Below are 27,165 nucleotides of genomic sequence, written 5' to 3'. Positions count from 1 at the left end.
ACATTTCAAACATTTACTTTGTTAAATTATAAATGAGACGATAAATACAATGTAAGCATACCTTATTTAAAGAATTCAGTAATTTATTTTTGTTTCAGTTTTGCTAAATCTTGATTTTGCGGAAGTGTCCCTCCATTTTTTCTACCCACAATACATTACGTTACGTTTAAAAAAAAAAACACAGAACAGTACAAGATTATAGTAGGAGCACATTCTGCACCAACAATCACGGCTGAACTGACAGTTTGCGACACGAAGACATGTAGATGAGTCACTTTTTCAAGTCTGAACAGGCTCGCCAACCACGGAGACTAGGTCGGATATCCGGAGGAGTCGGTTGTGGGAAGGTCGGATATGAGGGGTTCTACTGTAATATGTTACTAAATACAGCAGTGAATCATTGGCAAGGAATAACACAAAATTATTTGTTCAATAAAATCAAAAAAATATGCTAGTTGAATGTTCCAAGTTATTTTTACCGATAATACTTTTTGTGCTGTAAACCTTTATTTACGTAATAAATTTACACATCTGTACAACTGCTTGTTCTTTGGCTCATCCAACCAGAAATTACTGCGTTTTGGGTGTTTCTTCTTTTGTTTTCCTAGCAAAAACTTGAATAAGCACGTGGTGTACAGCAACTGAATTAAACAGTTAAGTAATCATTCATTATTTTTGTAATTGTGCTTCAACAAGAAATGACAAATGACAAATGTCGGTCGTAAAGATGTTAACGGCATTTGTCCAATTTTGTTTGCCAATTTCCTGTACACTTGGTACAAAGATGTTGCAGTAATAGGCAGTAATAGATGGTTTACGATGTTTGAAAGAAATAATTAAGAAATAATTTCATAAAGAATAGGTTCCTATTTTTCAATAAATGACGTACAAATTTTGGTTATGTTAGGACATATTTCAAAGAGCTTTGTAGGCCTGATGTTTTACCTATGTTAAATAAAACTGGAAAAATGGCAAGTTCTACAGTGAAAAACGCTATGTCTTTCTCAGAAGTTAGAAAGCTAACACTTTGAAACTTCACCTGAAAATCTCGACAATTCAGCACTTAACGACTTGCACATTTTTTCAACTATACAAGATTATAATCTCATTGCAACACGGGTAAAAATCTTGCAGGGGCCATAGTAATGACAGGAACAGGAGATAGCAATGCAGATTTTGAGAATATAGGAAATTTAGAATCCAATACAATTGTAAGTCATCCAATGATATTTTAGACCATTGGCAATGCACTCCATAGAAAGTGTTAATTTGCATGGTACCGATTGTTGCAAAGTTTTAAATAATCATAACTAATACTTTCCAGAGGGTTCATTGCCAGTTTACAAAGATCACTTTGTAGATTGTGCCAAGTCAGATAAATTAAAAAATTATTACCTAGATTCAATACCTATTTACATTGAGCAATCTGTGCAGTATGACACTTCAGGTTTTTCTAGTATTGTTCACGGTGAAATTGTTAACTTAAAAACTAAGGTATGGCCAAAGCTTTAAAAAAATTAATAAATAAAGAATACCTCTCTACTTCAAAATTGTGTTAACAGTGTTCCAAACATATTAAAAAGTACTCATATTATTGACAAACCTGTAGCTGATGGTAGGTGCACTATTGCTGATTCAGAGTTGCTCACGATTTGCCCAAATGCTCACCTTTCACAATTTGATACAGATAAAATATACTGTTTTTTAAAAGATGCCCTGATGGAAAAGTTTAATATAATTTGTGTGTATAAAATTCATGCTTCCAAATTCGTGCTAAGAAAAATGCAGTTATCTATACTTCTTGTAAGGATAAAAATTGTAATAATATGTATACGATTGACATATCGAACAAAACACCAGGTACTTACGTCATACATTTTAGGGCTAGGAATGTGCAGGGAGACAACCATGATATTAAGATGTGGGACGTAAGAGGTTGGCATGTCAGCAACCAAAAAAAAAAAAAAAAGAGATCACAACTTTTTGCTACGAGACTATCGAGAGAATGGATGAATGTATACTTTATTTGGGAAACATGCAAGATGTAAAAAGCATTAGTGTCATAAAGAAAGTTAGGTGTGATGCCCTTGCAGATGATGACTTAGATAAGGACGATGTTAAGGATCTGTTGGAACAGTTTTTGCAGGGTGAAAATTTTGGATCTAAATATTTGCAAGAAATTTCTTTATCTTTTGGGAGTTTCAGTGTTCTCTAAACAACAGTTAGATACTATTAAAAAGTTCAAGAATCATATTTTGGTTTTGTTTCTTGATTCCACCGAAGTAGTTAATATTTCTGGTACAGTTCTACTCCTACTGGAATTTATTTCTGCTCATCACTCTGCAGGAGCCATATCCAATTATTTCACCAAATTTAAGCGGTGTGTCGTAAGAGGTAGGTTCATGGCCTATGTTAAATAAGGTTGTTATAGATTATAGTTTAGCATTAATTAAGGCCATAATGTTAGGTTGAAACGAGATTATTCTTGCCAGGTATGTAAAAGTAACGCATATACTTTGCATGCCCTCGTGACTGTTCATATTTGCTGAAGTCATTTTGTACATTAAATAGCAATGAAATTGAAAAAAAAACAATAAAGTCAAAGGCCATTTATAATGAAAGCAATATGCATGCTCATAATTGCAAGCAGTCTACATGAGCAAAAATTAATTTTATTCTTAATTACTAATTGCACTTACGAACCATACCGTTACAAAAAATGTCACAACTAGTATTGAAGCACTCTCAGATATTTATAAAAAAGAAAAAGTCCAAAGCATTCTGGCAGAATTAATTCCTGAAAACATATCATCCCATGAATACAATATAAATGATGAGATAGATTCATTTGATTCAGGTTGCCATTCATGCAAAATGTCATATGTCACAATTCTCAAAATAATTTTATGCTAATAAAAGCTTCTTCGCACACATTTATGTGTTGTGTTAAAATGCCATATGTTTCTGACCAATAGCATGCCACTTATTGCATTATTACAAAATGTCATTTTTTCTCAATTCACTCAGCTGTAAATGCTGCACTGCTGCAAAATGTCGTATGTTTCAAGACAGTAGCATCTCATTCAGTTTTTATAACCCTTTACAGGTAAGAAATATTAATTCATTAAGTTCATGAAAACTAATGTTTTGTATACTTTATTATATTTATTCATGCACAAATTGATTCATAAATAACATTGAATAATTTAGGAACCATTTTCTATTGGAAAACTAGTGTACCAGACAAATTTAGTGAGGTTAAGTTTTCCAGTTACCAATATAAATAAGTTTATGGCTAAGCAATCTTTAATAAATGTGAGTGCAAATTCTATGCTTTTATGGAGATATAGATGTAGAAATGAAAATTTCAACTTAAAAATGCCTTTTTAATGTTTTTAGCACAGAACTGCAAAATGACGTATTTTTTTTGTTTGTTTCAATGTTTACTTTCTTACATAAGATATTTTTCAACTTCTCGTATAGTTTGTTTTCTTTGTAAATTACAACTTTTAAAGGAAATATTGAGGTTTTTCCTCTAATTGAATGTTATAATATAGAAAATAGGTGATTTATTATTTCCAACCCTCAATGCAGTGTGTCTTTAATTTTCCAATACTTAGCTTAAAAGTGTTTTTGTGGTTAAGGTGGTTGTACGAATCTGACCCCATCCTAGGCTATGTTAGTTTATTTCGTTATACACCCAACCTGAAGTGGTCACACGTGTTACCTTTCAATAAGTATATTAATACTTGTGTGTCTGTTTTTGTTACAGATGTAGTAGTAAATGAAGTCCAGAGGCCAGATGTTGGTTGAATTGTTGCTCGGGAAAACAAAAAAATCGCCAAGTACGCATACACCCCAACATTCCCAGGGCAGTGAGTCCAGTACTAGTAAAGTAGACAGTTACCCTAGGAATAATGAACACACGAACGTTACGAGTAGCCCTTACATTGGTGTCGATGACAACCGTACTTCAGGAAATCTTTTACAGAGTGATTCCTGTGATGAAACTCTTGGGAGAGGAATAGAACACCGCCAGTTTCCTTGAAATTCTGTCTACAATGCAGAGTTTCCTGACAGCAACAGCCCTTTATTTTCTGATTCTGATAGCTATGCGCCTTCAGAAAATAATTCTAGCGATGGGTCAAGCAGTGGTGATCAACAGAAAAATAAAGACACTATGTCAACAAAAAGAAGACTAAACATAGGAAGAAGAAAATGTTAATGAGTCAACAAGAAAGCAAAGCTGGGCCTAACTATAACAAATTCCAAATTGAAAGTAAAGATATTTTGGAAACAGAACACAATGAATTAATGTTAGGAGCTGTAGTAGAAGTGGAAGATGAACAATGCCGTGTAGCTGAAGAACAACAAGTAGACAACCCTGAAGATGCTGTTGTACAAGAACAACCTATGGATGAGACCTGGCAGCAAGAAGAAAATTCAAGAGGTACTGTAGAAAATAGGAAAAGGAGCCGAAAGGGATTATCGAATCCACAACTTAGGGAGCGTTAAGTAAACAAATAAAAAAGGATGTGAGGCGAGAAGTACACGGGATTAAAAATTTACAATGGGAAGTATAAACTAATTGCTGCCAGAGAAGAAAGAACAATGAAAAGTGGCTGTATGTGTAAATTGAGCAGTAAATTACTAATCCATTCTCTTGAACAGTTCTTCAGGAGGAAGACAGACATAACAATTTTAAATACTTTTGGAGAACTTTAGATGACTGGTCTGGTAGGAAAGCACACATCTCCTCTTTGGTAGAACGGAAGCTGATAGTTCAGAGGCGCAAATCATCCACATTGTCTGAATCAACCAAAAGAAATAAATACTATCTAATGAAAGACAATGTCCATGTAATTGTGTGCAAAAAAATGTTTTTGCACACATTTGGGCTGGGTGAGAGGACTGTTTGGTCTTGGCTGCAAAAACTGTCTCTTGATAATAACACTGATTTGGAGCAACATGAACTGGAGAATGCATCCATCCCTTCAGAATCAGCTTTGTCAGCACCCTCATGCAATAAGTCTTCCAAAAGAAAGAGATCTTCAGTGGATGTAAAGTCTCTTTCTGTAGAAGAATTTCTTGAAACTCTTCCAAAAATGGAGTCACACTACTGCAGGGCATCTAGCGAGGAATTGTATCTTGAGCCAGTTTGGGAAAGTAAAGTGGCCTTGTTTAAAGAATACAAAGAAAACTTCTGTGTTAATAACAAAAAACCCATTGCAAGCTGGTCTGTCTTTTCTAGGGTAATGTACAAATTAAACATTGACATTTATCAGCCAAAAAAAGACTAGTGTGAAACTTGTCTAAAACATAAACTAGGGACTTTGACTGATTCGGAATTCAAAATACATCAAACAAAAAAGGACAAGTCTAGAGAAGAAAAACAAAAGGATAAGGATATCTGAGTAAGTAGTGAGTTGTTAGGAGCATACACAGTAGATGTTCAAGCTGTTCTATTGTTATCTAAAGTAATGAGCTCATCTGCCTACTATAAGACATAATATACCCGCGGTGGCCTAAAACATCCGGTGTCTATGAAATCTTACTCCCCTTGTAGAAAGCTCTGTTGAAAATAACACAGAACAAGTTTCAAGACTTACCGTCACTGAAGAAAGTTATTCATTAGGACTACCATCAATTCTATGATACCCTCCCTCACGAATGTGATGATCCAGTCCATGTACTAGGGCAGTGTAACCACGTAATTTTAAAATACCATTTAATCTTCCAACAAAGACTGAATTATGGACACTTTCTTTGAAATTATATTACTTTACTGAGGTTTATGTCAATACTATTTTCGCAATTTGACACCTGGCCTTTTTTGTATTGTAGCCTATTTTTCCAATGTAAATAAAATGTTTAGTTATGTATACCTACATAAATTTCTATTAGGATTTTTTCATGTAAAATACATTAAGTTAGTAAGCTCAAACATATTTTTCAACAGTATTAACCATTATTGTTTGTATTTTACTTGTTTAGTAAAGGTTTAAGAATTCTTAATAGAGATTTAATTATGGTTCTAAAGTTTAATGGAAAGTTTAATAATATAATTTGTTGCATTTTCATTGTTCTTCCTGTTCAATTAAAAATGGGTTATCATTAATTGTATAACTTAATGTGCTCTTTATAAAATTTTCCTATCATCCGTGACAGTTTTACTCAACAAGATTCTCATTTATGAGTTTGAATAAATATCAAAACAACAGTGCAAAAGGAATTAAGTTTTCCATTTGATGATACAGTTGAGATGCGATAACATCAAAATGTCACATGTCCTTGTGCAAAATGTCTTATATAATTTTTCAAAAATTAATATAACTGCAAAAGGTCATATGTTAATGGTAATTTCTTATTTAAACCAACTAACAAATATTTGAGGTGGTACTGCAACATTCGCATCCTTTTTAAGGCTATGTTTTATTTTCAGTTGGATAGTAAGTTCACACTTCGTTTTGTTCTGTTTTTTTTTTTTGTCTCCTGAAAAGTGACTTTTTTACATATGACATTTTGCATGAACGGCAACGATATGTAGGAGTCAAAGAGAGAGACAGCCATTTTTTTCATAGTGCTAGGTCATAGTTAAGTTCAAAGAGAGGCTGCCATCTATTTTTTATAGTACTGGGTGATGGTGAGATATTTAGAAAGAAAGTTTAAATACTAAAGTCTTGGACTTTAATTGTCTACCACTATAACAAAGCTATATGCATATTTATTGAAAGTATGCTTATAGTGCTAGCTTACAGCAATATTTTTTTATAATTAGTAATATTTCTGTATAGTATTTAAATATATATATATAATTTTTTGTTAGTATTCCACTTATTATGTATTTTTACCTATAGTAATAAAGTTTTTGATTTCTTATAATGTGTAATGTTATTGCTTTTATTTTTTAAATTGTGGTAGCTTGCATTTTAATATATTTCTTAAGTATTTTTACAAGGTAAGCATTTTTTATGGTATATTATAGTGTCAAGAATACTAGTATATCTTCAGCTATAGTGTTAAGTCGAACTTCACTGTAGCTAGCATCTCTGATTCGAGACGTGTTCCCACCCTTCTGTTTAAATAATAACCCAGTCCCCCACGCGATGGGGGGCCGTCAGCCAGTGCTCCATCGCCCGTTAGCAAAGCTACAGAGTGCCTGTAGAGTCTTTCCATTAATATTATTTAGAGGTAAACATTTATCCCAAGATAAATATTTTTTCCACACTTAAATATTACGTTTGCCTATATAGTATTTGGTAAGCAAATGTAATTTCGCCCAAGATAAATATTTTCATCCCATTTCAATATTACGTGTGTCTGCCAGACAAAAGTAACATCCTACATGTTATAACAGTCAAAGAGTTTTAAAACATTTAAACCAGACACATCTGCCCAATCACAGAAGGGGAGGCAGGCGACACCAGCCCGCCACCAGCCTGCTCTAAAAAAAAAACATAAAACCCTTAACCCTACACTACATGATTTTTCTTACAATTTTTGAAAAAAATGTATATACATTGTTAAAAATGGTTTAGTTAACAGAAAAATATTAAAAAAAATTAAAGTTTATGCATATGATGTATATGACAAAATTTTTGGTTGTATCATAAATGATACATCATGCATCTTGAGTGCAAAATATAAATAAAATCACATGAAATCACTATTCAGAAATTACTGTCTTACTAAACACATTATTTTCTGTTCTTTTCTCCTAACTGGTATGATATATTTTAAAACAATTGCTGTCTTTCTTGTAGCACAGGTGCACACGACATTTTTCACATTTTGTGTATGAAAGAGACTTGCACGAAGGTATCTTGCATCGCTGTCGAGAATCCATCCAGACTGGCCAATGACAATATCCATCCAATCTTATATCTGCAGTTGGTACTGGTGCAGCATTTGCTTTTTTCTTCTTCTCTTGTAGTGCATTCTCCAATTCTTGACTTGGTCTTCCTCTTTTATTATTGCTTTGTCCCATGCGACAAAGAGACAGAGCTACTTCTTCTCTGAAGTCACTCAGACCCATGTTACTGTCGATTCCCTTCTCTTGAAGTACTCTTCTGTATAGCAACCAGCTGTTTACAAGAGTCAAATCTAAGAAATGATAAAACAGCTTCATGTACCATTTTTTGGATCGTAGCTTTATCTTGTATCTACCAATTATTGAATCCAGCAAATCTACGCCACCCATGTGTTTGTTGTAAATACTTACTACATTTGGACACTCAACTTCTATGATTTCTTTTTTCTTCTTATCGAATCTAGACACTTTACATTTAGGGTTTTCCCCTGCAAATGTTGACATAAGTGTCACAGCTTTATTGTCTTTCCACACCACACATGACAAATCCACATCTTCAACTCTTGTGACGCATTCTGAAGAATAACCTCTTTCTTTCTTGAGAAGTTCTTTCTTACTTGGAACTTTCACTCCAGGCAACCTATTTTGGCGCACAGTTCCCAAGCAGTGAATGCCTTTCTTCTCAAAAAATACCATCAGGCCTGGGGTTGTAAAATAATTGTCAAAATAAAGCCTATGGTTTTTTTTCTCGGGAATCAATCGTCCAAGCCGAACCACTACATTGGCACAGGCTCCAAGGTCTGGTTCACTCTCCAACCTTTGTGACTCATCATTTTCCATCCCAGAATACACTTCAAACTTATAGGCGAAACCTGACACTCCGCTCAAAATAAACAACTTATAGCCCCATTTATGTGGCTTCATAGGCATGTATTGTTTGAGATAGTGCCTAGCTTTCGTAGCACAAAGTTGCTCATCTAATGAAAGTGATTCCTCCATTGGTACACTAGCAAATTTAGCATTCAGATGGTTTATGACCGGTCTTATTTTGTGGAGGCGATCATGACCGGGTTGACCTGATGGGACAGTATCTTCATTATTACTAAAGTGCAAGTTTGTACGTATGTTTTCGAATCTGTTGCAGCTCATGGTCTCTTGTATAATTGTGTTTCCTAAAGAAGCATTCCAGTATGACCTCGTGTTGGGTAAGTGAACCACTGACATGATAATACAAATTCCAACAAACTTTTTCAATTCATTCTTATTTATCGCTAAAGGTTTGTTTGGGTCTTTTTGGATGGCATAGTGCTGAGACTCTGAAAGTATTTTCTCAAAAATCTCATCTCCAAAAAAATAGTTGAAAAACTGGAAAGGTGTATCCAAATTCATGAAATAGTCTCCTACAGGCACTGGAACTGTGTCCGCATACCAAGCTGGCACATCTAAGTTACCGATCTTCCAGACAAGTTTTCTGGGAAATGACACCTGCTTCTTTGTTGGCTGAAGGCTACCAGTAATGTTACCTTTAGGAGTACTTGGACCAGATGTGCTTACAGTTTCTTCGGAATACTGCTCACTGTCACTGCATCCAGTTGAAGCAGAACTTTCGCATGATGTAAGTCGAAATGTTGGGTCTGCATTTGAATCATCAGACAATCCCAAGCTAGATTCACTTTCCGAAGGAAAAATCACACCTGTCTTTTTTCTCTGCTTCATTCCTGTAAAGATAAAATATTTCATATATATTTTAGGCCTATATACACATACAATGCATATATATATAATATTTATAAAACTTCTAGTACTGAATAATAAAATCGAAACAATGTAGGCGTATAATAATCATTTTGAATTTTACAACTTGTAGGTACGAATGTATTTTCCAAACAGCTCTTACTACAAGTTTGAAGAATTGTAGGGCTTCTAATATTATTCCTTGTATTAGAAAATATTGTTTTTGCCTACTTGATATTTCCAGTAAACATATAAATTTACCAGATAATCTTTCTACATTTTTATAACTAAAAATAATATATCTGCCTGTATGAGATTAGTAAATTCATTTTTGGTTAGCATTATAAACAAAACTTCGATAGCTGGCATTTTTTAAAAAAAATTATACTACAGTAAACTCCCGGTATATCGCGCCTCGATTGATCGCGGAATCGGGTATATCGCGGGTCAAACCATGTCCCCCAGTCAGAAATGAATAATAATAATGGAATAAATGGTTAACAGCCGATTAGGATAATTTTGCGTTGTAACTAACAAACTAAGCATCGGGCAGAAAAAAGCCTAGGCGTAGAAAATGTACGCATTAAAATTCTAAACAAGATATCTCCGTACATTATTCCTCTATCTTGTAGGGTTTTCAAATTATGGTCCAATCCAGCCCAGTGATATTTTCTGAAACACTAGTTCTTAACGTCGCTTTATCTCACAAATGAAGCATCGGAACGGGGACCTGATAAAGCCCACCGTCCAGCGACATTATCCAGCGTGACTCGGCTGGGGATTGATGTTGGATAGGCTTGGTTGTCGGCAAGCCCTGGGTAGGGAGAGGCGAGCCGAGAACATGGAGAGAGGTAGAGATTAGAGCGGGCAGAAACACCAGGGGGAGTGGGGGAGGGAATGTGTTCACGCAGCACACAGGCAGAGCATGAGTCACTTGACTGAGCAGCGTCGCTGCGTACAAGGCAAAATCAGGTAGTCCGGTGTTTAAAATTCCACTCCAGAATATTAATTGGTACTTTACTGGACATCTGTATATAAATGTTTTGTTACAACTTAAACCTACAGACGTAATATTATTGGGTAATTCATTGTATTATACAAGTTCATCTTTTAACTTTGGTATAATGTTTTAACATTAAATAGTAAAGTAAATCGGCTAGCGTAATTTTAATCTTTGCCCAGGAATTCCCAGTGGTCCAATATTTACGTGAACCATACTGTACCACTTTTGCCGTGAGGTAGTAAACAAGTCCCGGAAATGTTTATGTGTAGCGGTCTCCCGACCTTTAAACAGAGGCTGGGGAATATAACACTTGCCGATCCGAGCCACACACACTCAGCAACTCGACACAGCGTTTGGTGAAATAAGTAAAGACAAAGTTTAACACGGTTTTTAATACGGCGTCACTGATGGCGCTAAAATTGAATTGGCGCAATTTTTGTTTCCCACATGTGACCATTTATAATTTACTGTAAGCATGGATAATAAAGTTTAACCACTTGACACGATAGACGATTCTTTATTTTTTATTGTACGAATGCTAGACTCGTTTTTTTCCTGTATCTGCGGCCTGCTTCTACAAAATACAAGCTATCTGTAAGTAAATCTAGAATTTTTATTTTGTCAATCAAACTCGGTACTTTGCGATTAATATTCGGTTTGAAGTATCACTACGGCCTTTCTTTTTAGAAGACTTGGACCACAGAATCGTGTGTAACCGCACACACTGCACTTACTTTGTTACGGACTCTGACGAAGCAGATACTGTGGCTAACACCACGAGACTGGCAGCAGCAGCTTGTGTGCCGCACGTGTGTATGGCGGCGTGTGGCGCGCTCGTAGGCCGTGCGACAAACTGTGCGCGGCACGCGGAAAAATAAAAACAATTCAACATTTAATATTTATCTTTAAAATTTATTATTTTTATTTTTTCACCCGTGTTTAGTGAAAACTGCGGATGCAAAGTCCGCACAAAGGCGGGCCGTCTATACTGTGCGTGCTTGCCGACCTATTAGAACACAGGCGGTGTTTTATGCCTTTTGACCTTGGCACATCGAAACATCGCGGTTATGCAACAACGCGGGTAAAAGTTATGTCCCCCGACAACCGCGTTAAATAGGGAGTGTACTGTATGTATAAAGTTTTAAGTAAGTAAATAACAATCAAAGATAAATTTGATGTAACAAGTAATAACTAAATGGCAAGACTAAAACATAGATAAATATAAAATATTTTGACAAAAATGCATGTTGTATCATATATGATACAACCAAAAATATAAACAAAATTATTGTTTACAACTACAAAACTAAGTATTGTACAGTGAAACACTCTTCTAAAATACTTACCGAAAGCGCGTATAATTTTATCAGTCTTCCTGCGTTGAAGTAATCTCTCTGCAAAAATGTTGAATATGAAGTAAATAGACAAATCCAGAAACAAGCGTGGAGTTTTCCCAAGAGTGTAAAAAAATGACTTGGGCTGCTACCTAACAATTAGGATTAGAACTAAAGCTTCCAGCTGGCACGCTGCGTGTAACACGCTATCTATGGTTGAACTGTTCCTCACTAGATGGCAGACGAGCCATGAATAAGTGGTTGTATCATGAATGATACACTATGCAGTGTAGGGTTAAAGGCGATATTACACAGACCCGGATTCTGCAACTGCTTGTGCTAGGTCTGCCATAACAGCTGATATACCTGCTAAGGATATGACCATCACGGCATTTATCTCCAGGTATGGCAGAAACCAACACTGGTTTGGCAATTGGACACGTCCTATTTTTTGTTGCAAGGTCTCAACACAGGTTTCGTACCTGGCCAATCATATTGCAGTATCCTAGCGCAGAGCGCTCCTAGTGACATTCAGTGGAACCAACAGTAGTAAACAATGGTAGAGGACAGGTGAACGCAAAAATAGCGGCGAAAATGTGGACAACCGAACACGTAATTGCATTGTGCGAATATTACAGCCAACACCCTTGCCTGTTTAATTCGAAGCTGCCGAACTATCACAATAAAACTATAGGAATGCGGGCGTTGGACGCTGTAGCGCAAAGCGTGTGTGTGTTGCGTCCTGGAACGACAGCTGCCGACGTAAAAACAAAACTTGCGTCTCTGCGAAGCCAGTATGTGTGCGAACACAATAAGGTGACAGCTTCAAGAAAAAGTGGTGCCTCTACAGACCAGGTAACCTTAATTAATCATATTTTAAATGTATGTATTACTATAATATGTTCACATGGCTTTTAAGTCTCTCAGTCTACTGTTCAAATGTTTGTACTATATTTTAGATCTGAAAATTTAGGTACCTACACCTAGCCAAGTAGACTAGAAAATTTTTCAATCCCAATTAACATTACAAGTAATTTCGCAACATATTCGCTTAATTGTGCTGTATATAATATTTTAATATTACAGTTTTAGATTAAAGAACGAAAATACATACGGTAAACTGTTTAATTTGAGGGTGTTTTGTGGAAATCGAGGTATTTTACAGTGCTAATAGTTAAAAAATCACTGACGGCAAAAGTTCAGTATCACGTATCCAATTTTATCAAAGTATGTTTTACTAAACATAAATTAATAATTAATTGTTATATCAAATGTATTGTTATGTGCACGATATTTCGTTGTACTAAATTAAAACAAGAAGCATCATTTACTACAGGATCAATATTTACAGGATAATGCCATCAGGATCAAGGGCTAAACTTGGGTACGTGATACAGAACAATTACGTCACTGACAGATACGGAATAGAAGTAGTTCAAACATTGTCGGCTATGTTTTGGTTATAGTTTATGAAGTGGCAATGGTAAGTGTTAGCGAAATTTAAATTTAAAGGTGCAATAATATGTTGTGTACAAATGTCTTGAATCTTAACAGTACATATAAATAAGTGGCCTACATTATAAAATTTTGGAGACATATATTTCGTAGCTAGTTTGGTTTTATAGGGTGGAGGAAATTTACAACCTCTTCCTACACCCTCAGTGCTTGTGTCACTGCTCTCTTTTGAACATAAAGCCTAAGTAGGTTTGATTTATGTTTCAGGTTTATATTCCCAGTCTGTGGTATTTCTTGAAACGAGGGCCCGCAGCTGACGTCAGATAAGATAACATTGGACACATGCCTGTATGGCTTGAATCACGTAGCAGATGTAAATATGCACAGTGCGGTGCTAAATCTTTTGTATCGTGCCACAAATGTAAGGTTGCTCTATGCCTAAACAGACAGGAATTGTTTCCTAGGGTTTCACAGCTCGTAGAATCAGGACCAATAAAACAACGTGTGGAGGGAATAAAAAAAACTGAATATGTTTTGTGTTTGTATGCTAAGAACAGAAACTTTGTAAAAACAAAAAAAAAAGTTGATCAGTGTTTTGCTAACATAAAAGGGTTATATTGCTTTGTTCTAGTAAATGATGATCATTATATAAAAATATAAGTGTTTTGTGTACATATTACCTATTATTAATTAGATGAAAAAGTTCAGTTGTAGATATTTTTATATTACATTATTTTATTTTCTGATAGCTGCATTTTGTGCCATATATGGCACAAAGCAATTTTATTAAGTAAAAAATGTAAAAATTAAGTTTAATATTTTAAAAATATTTTTAAAATTAAGTTAAAAATTTGAAAAATATTTTTGCTGAGATCTCCATGCTGTAAACTATGAACATATATTTTTTCCATATAGATAAAAAATTGCCTGTAGTAGCGAGTTAAGAGCCCACTGCGTAGGTGCAGAGCGGGCCAGGAGCAGTACTAGAAGTGGCCTTAGGGGGTTCCACACGGGCGACATCACGGCCCTGACAAGAGTCTCTCCCGGGTCCGTTCCCTTGCACGGTGGCGCCCTTAAAATAATCTGAGGACATTCACTAACACGAACCTCCGCTTAATATAGAGGCAGTTAGGCCCCAGACCATGTCAATGTGAAGAGCCTGTATGTTAAATAACATTTTCAAGAACCCCAACGTTACATAAGAAGCAAAACTATGTACAAAAAACAGGAAGAATACATATGCATCTTTACGTACCCGTAATGTGCTCAAAGTAATAAAAAAAATAATTAAAATCATTGAGTTTTGGTATCAAAATATTATTTAAAAGAATTTTCTATCGAATTTACAAAAAAGTATCAAAATATATTTATGAACTAATGTTTTACATAGAGTTTTATGAAGCGATTTATTGCTTTTAATAATTAGAATCAGTTTGCCGTCTGTACTTTGTTTATTTCATTGCAATAATTAATTAGGTAATCCTATTCTGCTAAAATAGCCATATCTTGTTGAGTAAGATCGCCTTATGATTACTAAAACAAAGTTTTTTATATAACAGGTAGGTAAATGATACGAAACATGGCTGAATCTAAGAAAAAATGTCAACAATATAATGTATTTTATTTAAAATTTGGTTTCCTTCCATCAAAGGCAGACAAGCGATTGCCCATATGCTTTTTATGCAACAAAGTTTTGAGCAATGACTATGTAACCATCGAAGCTCTAAGATCATCTAAGAAGGTGTCATCCTGATAAAATAGGTAAAGAATTGAAATATATTCAAGCATTGAAGGAATAATATGAAAAGCGACCCACCGTACACAATATGTTCGCTTTAACATCTGAAAGTAACAATGATGGCTTGCAGGGATCTTACAATGTCTCATTACTTATAGCAAAATCTGGAGAACCGCACACTATTGGACAACAGTTAATTTTACCCACTGTTGAAGAGGTTTTAAAAACGGTTCTGCACAAATCTCCATTTGACATACTCAAAAGAATTCCTTTGAGTAACAACACTGTACAAAGACGTATTGATGAAATAAGCTCTGATATTGAAAGTTTCTTGTGTAACTATCTGCAAACAACTCATTTTTCTATTCAACTGTAAGAAACAACTTTACCTGGTAATGAAGCATTATTATTGGCATATGTTCGATTTGTTATGGACGAAGAAATTCATGAAGAGCTCCTATTCGCAAAAACTTTGGAGACGGACATTAAAGGTGAATCAATATTTAATGTCCTGCGTGATTTTTTTATGAAAAAATTGATTCCATTCACAAACGTTATTTCGGTGGCAACAGATGGAGCTCCTGCCATGGTCGGGCGATATCGTGGTTTAAAGAGATCTTAAAAGAATTATACCAGAGGTAACTGCAATTCACTGTGTCATCCACCGATAACACCTAGTAGCGAAAAATTTGAGTGATAGATTGCACCAATCGCTTCAATTTGTGATAAATGCAGTTAACAAAATAAGAAGCAGTACGTTGAATAAGCGTTTATTTGCACAATTGTGCAATGAAAATTATGAAGTCTTACATACTGAAGTACGCTGGTTGTTGAAAGGTGCATATTTAACAAGATTTTACTCACTTTTTGAATCAGTTTTAAAGTTTCTGAAAAGTAAAGCAGACATCGCGTATTTGACAGATTTTTTCAAAAAAAATAATGACATTAACTTACAATTACAAGAGGACAGCCTCAATTTAATAAAAACCAAGGGTGTAATTTCAGCTTTTTTTGGAAAATTGAAATTTATGAAGCAAAATATTAGTCGGCACGAATTTTCCCAGTTTTCAAACTTGTCACAGGTAGAATGCCTTGATGTGGATATTCACACATACGTTCAACATTTAAATTCCCTGCATGATGACTTCAAAATCAAATTTGAAGATATTCTGACGATGGAAATACCACCATGAATCACAAATCCATTTGTGAAACGGAAGTGGAGAATGTGATATTACAAGAGGAGCTACTCAAGCTTAGCACTAATGAGGAGCTGAAGGTGAAATTAAAAAAAGGGTATTAAACATTTTAGCTGCAGGCAGAAATACCCTGGACTGTGGGGAATTGCGAGAATAGATCGCTTCGCATTCCAAATTCAAGATATAACAGAAAAAAAACATCACATAAAAATTGATTTAATAACAGACAAACCAATCCACAGAAGACCATATAGAATTGCACCAAAAGTTAGAGATGCGTTAGTAATACTGGTGCAGCAAATGGAGGCGGCCGGCATTATTGAGTGGTCGGACAGTGCATACGCAATACCATCATTAGTGATACTGTAGCGATTTGAACTGTGCATGCCGCATCGGCCTCCGGCACTCCGCTCCCCTCCTCCTTCTCCCTCCGTTCCCTCCCCTCCTAGTGGTTCTATGTCTACTCGTTCACCCCCCCCCCCTCCCCTCGTGGATTGGCGCATGCGCGCGCTGCGGCGCGATGTTATAAAACGAGTTGTAAATTGGTCAGGAGCCTCTTTCTTTCTTGATTTTTGTCAGGCTCGGTTGTCAGCTGTTGTAATCTATGAGCATGTAGTCGATTAGGTTCACTTAGAACTACATGTGTGTGCGACCTCAGGGGAAAAATGTAAGTTGGTTTGAGTTGTCTGTGAGGCGGTGGCCCTCGCCTTAATGTAGAGTCATATATTTGTAAACTGGTTTGTCTAAATTCCCTTTCGGCCGTCACCTTAAAAATTATTCAGTTTGGATTAATGTTTTAACGTAACTTAACTGGAAACTTAGTATTTTTATTGGCAACTATCTTCCCCTGAGACGTCGTTGCATGTATTTGATCTTTTCTTAATAATGTAACAATTTTCTTTAAATGTAACTGCACTTTGCAGTAGTTTTGTCAATGTAACGCTTTTCCGTAATTGTAACGCTTTCCGTAATTGTAACTGCACCTTGCAGCAGTTTGTAAAAGTAAATAAGTTTGAATTGTAATGCATTCTTGGCACTGCTTTTAACTCGCGTTAACGGCGCGTTGTATAACGGGAATGCTTACACTGTGTAGCCGGCTTACCCTTGAAGCCCGTTTTGTCTAGAATCATTGTTTTTTTGATTATTTTATTTAACCTTGCCTAAATTGTATTGACTTAATTTCATCAGTAACCTTATGTTATGATTTGTTGTTTGAATAAAATGTCTGTGTACCTGATACCTTTTACTTTGCTTACCTAAACTGCTCCATTCACGTAAACCCCAGTCCTTGCCAGGTTCTGGCCATCTATCCCAATGCTCCAAAGCTAGCTAGGCTTTACAATACAGAAGAAAACCGGAGGAATACGCTTTCTCAAAGATTTTTGCCTTGTAAATAACTACATCAACAAAATGTCGTACCCTACACTACAAACAGACGATATACTTCAATACTTCAGGCATTACAAAATTCACGATACATCACATAGCTGAATCATTTTCAGGATTTTAAGCCATTCCTGTACGGAAGGAAGATAGGCATAAGTTAGCCTCCACTATTGACAAAATAGAGCTTTGCCACTATAACAGGATGCCAATGGTGCTTTCGAACTCACCAGGTTATTTCCAAGAGTTTATTGATATCTCACTGGGACCGATGAGATGGCACTCCGTGATAGCAAATGCAGACAACACCTACAAAATTTGCAGGATATATTCAACAGACTACGACAGTTTCAAGTAAAAATTAATCCTGCCAAATGCAAATTCACACAGGATAAAATAGAAACTGTGACACAAACTAGAATTTTTTGCACAATTCTAAATTTGAATTTTAGAAAAATTATGTTACCAGTCATTCTTTTGCTGCAAGAACTTTAACTTATTCCGCCTCTTGTACACTCCCATTTAATCTTTGTCAGACCTGTCTCCCCAATCTTTCCCAACATATAAGTTTGCCAACCATTTAATGACCCAGCAAGTACTATCGTTTTATCCACGCTTTGGTGCACGTAAGTTGCCTGTACTTCGTCTCCAAGCCGTGACAAGAACTGCTATGTCCTGCAAGCTATCAGGGCCGGCTGTTTCTAATTTCTAAGACCTCGCCTGACGTGAGCACTCCATGGCATGATCTCGAGTCATTTTCACCAACATCCAGTCAGTCTCAGTAGAGCTCAGTAGAGCCTCGTTCCCACTGTCACTGCAGTTTCCACCCCCCTCCCCTTCCCCAAGCTTTCCTGGAAACACGGCCCAGGTCACTGACTGGACACTAACCCCGGCCAGGGTCGGCCTGTCTCAAGGCCACTACTCCAATCCCAGAATGTAATGCTTATGCACTCTAGTGACAGAATTGTGAATTATTTTCTTGGGTGTTTGAACGCCCACTAAACGCCTGCCCCCTGGCGTTTCCCACAACAACAGTACCCCATAGTTCGTTCCCAGGCCACCGGAGTGCTGGACTATACCCGTCCATAAGCCTAATGCTTTAGCTGTCGCCTCGTGTGAGTTGACCTCTACTTGGTTCGTACACACCTCAGTAGGTCGCGCTGACATCGGCCAGGACCACCACCAACTTCGAGATATCGAAGTCAGTATTTCTCAACAAGCCCCTCGGTAATCTTCAGAACCTTACGGTCTGGAAGCCAAAGCCTTCCCCCCTTTCTTTTGTTTGCAGTCATCCTTTAATTATGAGTTGCTGCCGTCCAAAATATAACTTCGCGCCGCAACTTTGACTGACCACACCACATCAAGACATCTCTCCACGCGTCGTTTAAAGATGTAATCAGCTAGGCAAGGGATCTGATTCCTACGACTTTAGTAATTAGTCAGTATGCGTACTTCGTAGAAGTAGTGATGCTTCGTTTATAATACTGCTTAATATTTTCTCTTTTTTTAATTATGGAAACGTCCGCGATAACCGCAAGTTCGCGAGCTCCGCATTATGGCTGACGATGAAAACCATCTCCCTGTATGGTGAGTTTCTGACAACCATTATTCCCCGACCATAATCATTGTTAGAAGGCATTTTCTGCCTATTTTGCCAACGGTCTGTGAACCAGTTCTGAACATGTTTGTTTCGGACCTGTTCACAGACAGGGTCCAAGGGCCGGATGCGGACCTAATAACACCACCCTAGAGTCCTTCCTCCAGCAATCAGGACGACTAAGGCACCCTGATGCCTCGTTAGCAGCACAACTTCGGCCAGACATCGTCAAACCACCAGTACTTCAGTTTTTTTATCTTCAGAATAATATTCAGCCACGACGTTGAAAAGATCTGAACACCATAAAAAATTTCTTTCGGGACTTTATTCACTCTAAGTGTGCTTATTGTGAAAGGAACTTAACCTGTTTATTGTTGAAAATTTTATTTAAGTTGTGTTAATGATCAATGAAATTGTCTAATAAGGACAATCCCATTCTTTTATAATGTAATTTTAAATCAATGTTAACGTAATTTAATTATTATATTATTAAGCAAGTAATCAAATGTTAAATAAAAATAGAGGTACTTACATCTAGACGAAATCATTATTTTGCATTCTGAAACTAAAAGATCCACTAGTTACACAAGTCTTCAAGAGCAAGTGAAGTGTGACAAAATAATAACAGAACTTGGATTTACTCTGTTATTACAGAAAGTGTAACAAAACATTGGGACATTGTATAACACCGTACGGCATGAAACCAGATACGGACAAGGTGGAAACAATAAAGCATATGACTGAAAAACATTAAACAGCTCCGGTCATTTCTGAGTATGACTTCGTATTTAAGAAGGTGATTAAAAAACTATGCAACTGTAGCAGAGCCACTAATATAGCTTACAAATAACAAATAAACCTCCAATGAAGGGTAAAACAGCCAACTGCCTTCGAACAATTAAAACAGGCAGTCTCAGCCTTTTAAAAAAATTTGTTGAAACCAAAGAAATTTTAGCATGTGATGCATCACAAACGGCGATAGGAGCGACCTTAATGCAAAAGGATGAACATGGAAAACATCTCATTATAGCATTCGCATCTAAGAAATTTAACGTACGATGGGCTGCAGGTAAACACTCAAAACATGAATAAGTTAAAAAAAAGACCTTGGAAGCGTCAGCCCAGAAAACAAAAAAAAAAAAAAACAAATAAATAATTATTGCAGAGATGCCCAGATGTCGTACAAAGGAATTTACTTATAACCTACTAGCAACTCTAGGAGGCTATGTGGATCGGGGATGAGTAATCAATAAATAATAAGAATGCTGGTTTGATTTATATAACTGCCCTTTTACTAAAATAATTTACTTAGCTTTTTCTTTTTTTTAGTGTTCATCTTTTAGGTACACATGTGTTAAAATATATTAATTACAAACATAATAATTACAAAATACATATAAAAGTAAAACAACCATATCTCTTAAACTTGACCCTCGTTTTACGTGAGCTCGCAGGCTGAAAAAAAAGATAATTACATTTTCTTCTTAATTGGCTTTTTAAATCCTGAAAACTGGCGGTCCTGGCAACGGAGGTTTCTGTAGATTAAAGTCAAGAAGAATTCATTTTATGTAGAAACTTGTATGTCGACCGGAGAGAGGAGAAAACTTAAGACTGCATGAGGCCAATCACGGACTGCTAATTTTGCCAGAGAAATTCCATTCTAATTTGGTGTCCAATTCTTAAAACTAATCTTACACCCCGCCTGTAACCAAAGTCCCAAAATGCTTAAACTAGTTAACAGTTGGCTAAGGCTGGGCAAATCTACGCCCAGGGAAAGGCCAAAAAGAAGAGGGGGGGGGGGGTGTAGGTATGATGACCACTTACCCAAAGCAGCGGGGTGAAGTCATTTTAGCTGGCTCCAGGAGTAGATTAGGCAACTCCCGGCACGGAAGTTTGCAGTAGCCATGACGAGAAAGGTGAAGAAATAATTTAAATCAAAAAACTAGCACGGGCAGCCAAATTTATAAATAAGAAAATTAAGGCATCTTTGCCTTGACGTTGGAGACTACGTGACGTAGTGTCGAGTCTTGGAAGTACGACAGAGATGGACTCTCGCGAAATGCGACGCGTGGTCTTTACTGACCAGATGCTGCCCGCCGAATGTTCAAAAATGGCGTAGGCGTGCCTAATTAAAGCAAGTTACAGCGCCCAACCAAGAAAGGGGAGGGTGGTGATGGTCCGAAAGTAACCGAAAATGCCTGAAGGGGCGAAGCATACTGCAAAATCGCTCGCCGTTCTCTCACGCGAGTCGCAGGCGAACTAAGGTCGCAATCGCACCGCGACTGCTGCCAAAGTCGATTGTGACAAGCTGTCTCTTATTCGAGGGTTGAGTAGTGCGCTCTGGCGGCCAAGATGAAAAACTGGCTGGAGGGTCACAGAAACGTCCGCTAGAGTGCAGTGGGCGCACTCGTAACCAGCGGACAGAGCAAGGTTAGTGATTTTTTCCTGCTGCTAGGCTTCGCTGATGGCTCTGTTGGTCAAGGGCGGATGTCCTTGTAGAGACCATGTACCCTGAGCGGGTTCACGGGAGGTCGATGCTCCTGGTTGAAGTTCTCGTGAAGCCACAGGTGGGAGATAAGGGAAATCTAAGTCGCCTGGGAAAGGCGTCGTGTGGACCGTCCTGAGGCGTCGCCGAGGACTGTAATATGCTCCTCGACGTGCTGCCAAACAGCTTACCCATACTTGCCAACTTTTAACATTTCAAAATAGTAAAACATGGAAAAAAAAAATTTGTTGCGTAAGCAGCACACGACAATTTTAAATATTACTTTATGTAGTAGGTACACGTATTTGGTTGTAACAATAGGCCAAAGTAATTGGTAGGCTACCTCAAAATCACAATAAATTAACAAGTTACAGCATTTACAAAAATACTTTTTAAGTCTTTCAATAGGTGAAATCTGTGGCAGTGTATTTTAGAAACTGTGATTAAAAAATGCCTACCATACAATGTAATGGCCATGGTTCAAACAGTAAATATGTTTTTCTTAAAAATTAAAATAATTTGAAGTAGTGCACTTTTATAGAGACAAAGGTACATCACACACATCTACAAAAAAAACTCATTATTAAAACTAATTACTTACATGTCATGTGTTAGTTCAAAAACTTGTAGCAATGTATGTGCCGTGTATTAGGGATTTAGGCACGTTTTATTTAAAATTTTGTAATCTTAAATATTTTTGGAAATATTTTTTTTTTCTCTCATCTTATTTTCTTTACGGCCAGGCCCTCAGCATCTGTTCTCAGAGGCGAGCTGATTTTCTTTCCCAGCCTCATGCTAGGCTAGCATTCTGGCTAATATTTCTCCCGTCTCCAGGCACGTCGGGGGCCGGTAACTTTATTTCTTCGCGTGACTACTTTTGCCTAGAGCAGCTTGTGAAGCAGTGCTGAGCCCTGCTAACTCTGTCACGAATCGGTATAAGGTTCACTAGCAGCAAGACACGACAGGAGGATCCCGTGGGCCTTGCGTCCCACAGACCATGCGTTTTTTGAAGCATCCCCCTCCTGCTCACCCACCCTTTCTTCTCAGAAGTGAAGCTAGGAGCGACGACCGCTCGGGTACGTTAACCGAAGTCAAGGCCATCTCAGGCTTGACAGCCGCAGTTAAGATTCTGCACTTTAACGACATCTAGCGACGGCTGTGGTCACTAACGCCACTTGTGGGCGTCGGCAGCGCCGACACTACCGCGCTCGCGCGGAGCTAACGACAACCTCTCTCCTCCTTATGTCTCGGGCCGCTAGGTGGCACCTCTGGTTACTCCATTACCCCCTAGCTTGACACTCTCGTCGGTCACTAGTCGATTTATTAGTACTTCTTCTCGCCACCAAAAGATAGCGCCTCAGTCGCGCAGTCACTCCAGTAAGATCTAATTTTTTTATACCGGACACCTTCGGGTGGACTCGGTAATTTTCGGCTCAGAGCCTACCCCCCCTCCCATTCTCTAGAGACCCCGCGCTTATGATATTCTGGTGATATCCCGCTCTGAACTTACTTCGGTGCACGCCTCCTGACTGACTGGTACCGTTTGTAACTGCGATCTTCGGCGAATCGTTGAAAGTAGAGAACCTTAATTTTTTTTAATTATATATACTTATTTTTTTAACTCATGATGACTTCCGTGTCTACCGCGCATCGTGGTTCGGGTTTTCGGAGACGAGACGCCCTCTCCTGAGCGCCAGGACCAACACCCTGTTTTGGTAAGTCTTGACGTCATCCCCCCCTTTAATTTTCCTTCTATTGGCCTTTTGCGCCATTTAAGTATACTGTCTGGAAACAGGTCTAATTCTTTGGAATTTGGACCTCTGTTTCAGACAGGGTTCCAAGTTTGGGGCAGCCAAAATCCTCTGCCAGAACCTCTGGAGTCGGTTCCTGAGCAGAATCCACCATCTTTAGGCCTACTACCTCGATCACCGTCTACCTACAGCCCCGGGTGATACCCGCAGAATTCTATTATTCTATTCACGAACAAAAAAAAATAGTGTAACCCAGTTAAGACAGCGGACAGTAAAAGCAGTTCGAGGAGAAGAAATTTATATTATGTTTTGCAAGGACTATATGTACAACCTTTAAAGTTACCAATGTTGATTTCATTCATGTGTTTAAGTATTGTTATTTTTGTTAAACATTCAGGGTCGGCCCGATAGTAAATAAGTTCAATTAGTAAATAAGTGTAATTGTGAGGAATTTAAATAAGATCAGTTATCAATGAAAAACAGATGTTACTAAGGAAAATTTAATCTATAAAAAAGAAAGAACAATGATTAATAAAATAAGGAAGTCTATAGACGTAACAGTTGTTTTTATTTATTTAATATATAATAACGATCCTTTTTATCCCAAGTGTTCGTAGGGAGTCTCTAAATTTTCTTTGTTTACTCGTAGTGTCGCCTCTGTTGTTGACTTTTATAGCTATCAATTGAGGGCCCCAGTATTCATTGTTTCCAAAATCTTTTTATCTAATTACATAATTATTCTTTAAGACACTTGGGGTATTACAGTACTCAACCACAAACAAGCATATTAAAAAAAACTCTTGCAGTTTATTATGATGTCAAAAATATTTTTTATAACTGTTGAAAATTAAGTTCACAATAGAAAAAAGTCTACTGCCTACTACTAATAAATTACTCTTTGCAGCTAATTTTTTAGGTATGCAACTGTGGCTTTCTTTGCCTTTTTTAGAAATTGTTCACTGAAGGTGTGTTCAAAACACTTGCCTAATTGTTTACTTTTTATAACGGAAATTTTCTCCAGTACTCTGTTTGACAACAAAAACCTAAACTGGGATCTGTTCTTTTTTACTACACTAAACACACGCTTGCACTCTGCATTGCTGTAGGGTATAGTTAAAATAGAAAACATAACAGAGCTGAGCCTGTCGAACTTCCACTGTCCACAAACATTTTTTATGTGTGATATTTTAACCCATTTCTGTACTATGGTGTCTTCTTTGTTGACTAGTGAGTCTATTGTTTCAAGCTGAAGATTGGTAAACTGGTTGTGAAGTACATCCATTGCTTGTTCTCTGGTTTCATTTTCATGAATAGGTAGCAAGAAGGGAAATAAGTCAATGAAGAATTTCACATCATAAAATATGGCATTTTCTATGTTCTCTACATTTGCAACTCGTTCTTTGCTAACAAGTTCATTTTTGATGGGAAATTTGTTCACAATATAATCACACGAGGCTACAAAATAACTTCTCACAGACGAGAAAAACAGTTTCTTATCTTTATCACTTAATGTGCTGACAAATTCTGATGTTGCAGTACCAACTATCAAATCACTATCTTGCCTTTGATTATCAGCAAGATGATACTTTAAGTCAAATAATGCTGAACTTTTGAAAGCACCTGGCTTGACAAATCTGAGCAACAAGTCTATAAACAAATCACAAAGCAACTCCCCCAAAACATGAATATGTAGATGCAATGACTGCAAAATAGTGTTGAACTTATCAAATGTAGGAATTACATTAAGTAAAAACAAGCAAAATGCTTTGTTCACAGATGATGATAAAAACATAAACAACTTTTCTTCACGACTTACATTTACCACAGACTTTTGTTTCTCAGAACTAACTGAAGGCAACATAACCTTATTTACCTTATGTGGAATAACTTTCTTCTTTGTAATAATTTTGTCATCACTTTTTGTCCATTTCCTTTTCAGAGGAAAAACAGGCTCTTTGGATACAGGTGATTTTGATGTTAGTGATGTCTGATCTGTCTGAGCTATCTGATCTGTCTGAGCTATCTGATCTGAAACTTACGGTATTTTGAATGAATTTAAACCCACTGAACATGCTGGTTTCTGATGATTGACCTGATCTTTGAAAAAGCTTAACAATGGATACCATTGCTCAACTAACCGGGATAAACTTTGATGATAAATGATTAAAAAAAACTACGGTAGAGGCCCATTATTAAATTATGTTAAATTCTGTTATGTTGCTGTTCAGTAAAATAATACACGTGTTGTGCTTATCGTGGGATTCGGCGGATGGATACTACTACTCCTGCAAGTAGTCATCTGGCAACACTGTTCGTTGGTAGAGCAATGGACTTCAAGATGGCGTCGCGGTAAGCTGCTTGGTAACTTTGTCGGTGATCTGACAGAGTTTTTAAGTATATACACAACATTTTTGGTCCTCCGGGCCGGATCATCGCACGATTAAGTTACCGAACTCGAGTTGGTGTGTTCTTTGGTCTCCGTGTGCAACGTTAATTATGTTTCAAATTGTCATCGCCTTGGAATCCACTCAAAGCTACATCTCGCTAGAACGCAAAACATTTCTCAAAAATCTTCTTCAAAACAAAAAAAAATTTGATGTGGAGATAACATGTTTTTTAGGTTTGGGTCTAAATTGGTTGAGTGCATATTTCACGCATAGTAGTATCGGACACGTGGGTGAGTACTTTGGTTGTTTTTTTTTTTTGTTTAAGTCTTCATCAAGTTTTTTTTATGAAAAGCAGATTAACGGTGCCATATTTTCTGTATCCAAGACGTGTGGATGTAACCTAACCTTGTGTGTAATTTTGTGCTGGTGTCGATCTCGGTCATTGTTTCGTTGCGGCCGTTAGGCATACGGTATTACGTCTGGCATCCTCGTATTTCTATCTTTGAAATGGGTTTCAAAGCATTTGTGCTCAGATTCAATCTTCAGGAAACGCAGTTAAAGCGCATAAGTGAAAGGATTCAGGCAAAAGTGAAAGGATTCGGGCAATAATAGTACCTCCTGATGTCACTATTGAGGCTGTGCGTAATATTAACGCTTTGGGTCTTAAACTAGACACCGTTGAAGCGGCCGTCAATGCTCTATGCAACGAATTCTTACAGTCAGATCCTCTTCCCGAGGAGTTTGATGAAAGCGTCCTTTCTGCTAAACATGATAGTTTTTTCACCTTGTTGTCTGAAAACACGTTGCCTTGTTAATTCCGTCCTCACTCGACATGTTGTGCAAAGTGAACCTAGTCCACCTGGAGCTGATAGTCCTGTGAAAGTAAGACTTCCGAAAATTAATATACCCGTATTTTCGGGACAGTGGGAGGAATGGCCCATGTTCTCTCAACTCTATCAGGCTTCTATTCACGGTAACAACTCATTGGCAGATGTTGAAAAATTTCAGTATTTGGTGGGCTGTCTCAAAAGAGAAGCAATGCAAGTTGTGAGAAATCTCCCTATTACGTCAGAAAACTATTCTGTAGCTTGCGAACTGCTGACCAATCAGTATCATATACTCAAAAAATTAACAACATTATACATAAACAGGATCCTTGACTTACCCCCTGCACACAGCTAATCTGAAATCGTTGCGGCATTTCGTAAATATCTTCAATGAAGGCGGCGGGGATTCGATCAATCAACCTTTGGATTGGTAGTCAATTCAATTCAATAGGTTTTTATTGA

The sequence above is a fragment of the Bacillus rossius genome, chromosome 5 (assembly GCF_032445375.1).
Source record: "Bacillus rossius redtenbacheri isolate Brsri chromosome 5, Brsri_v3, whole genome shotgun sequence".
Lineage (NCBI taxonomy): Eukaryota > Metazoa > Arthropoda > Insecta > Phasmatodea > Bacillidae > Bacillus > Bacillus rossius.
Note: the sequence above shows the minus strand (reverse complement) of the source record.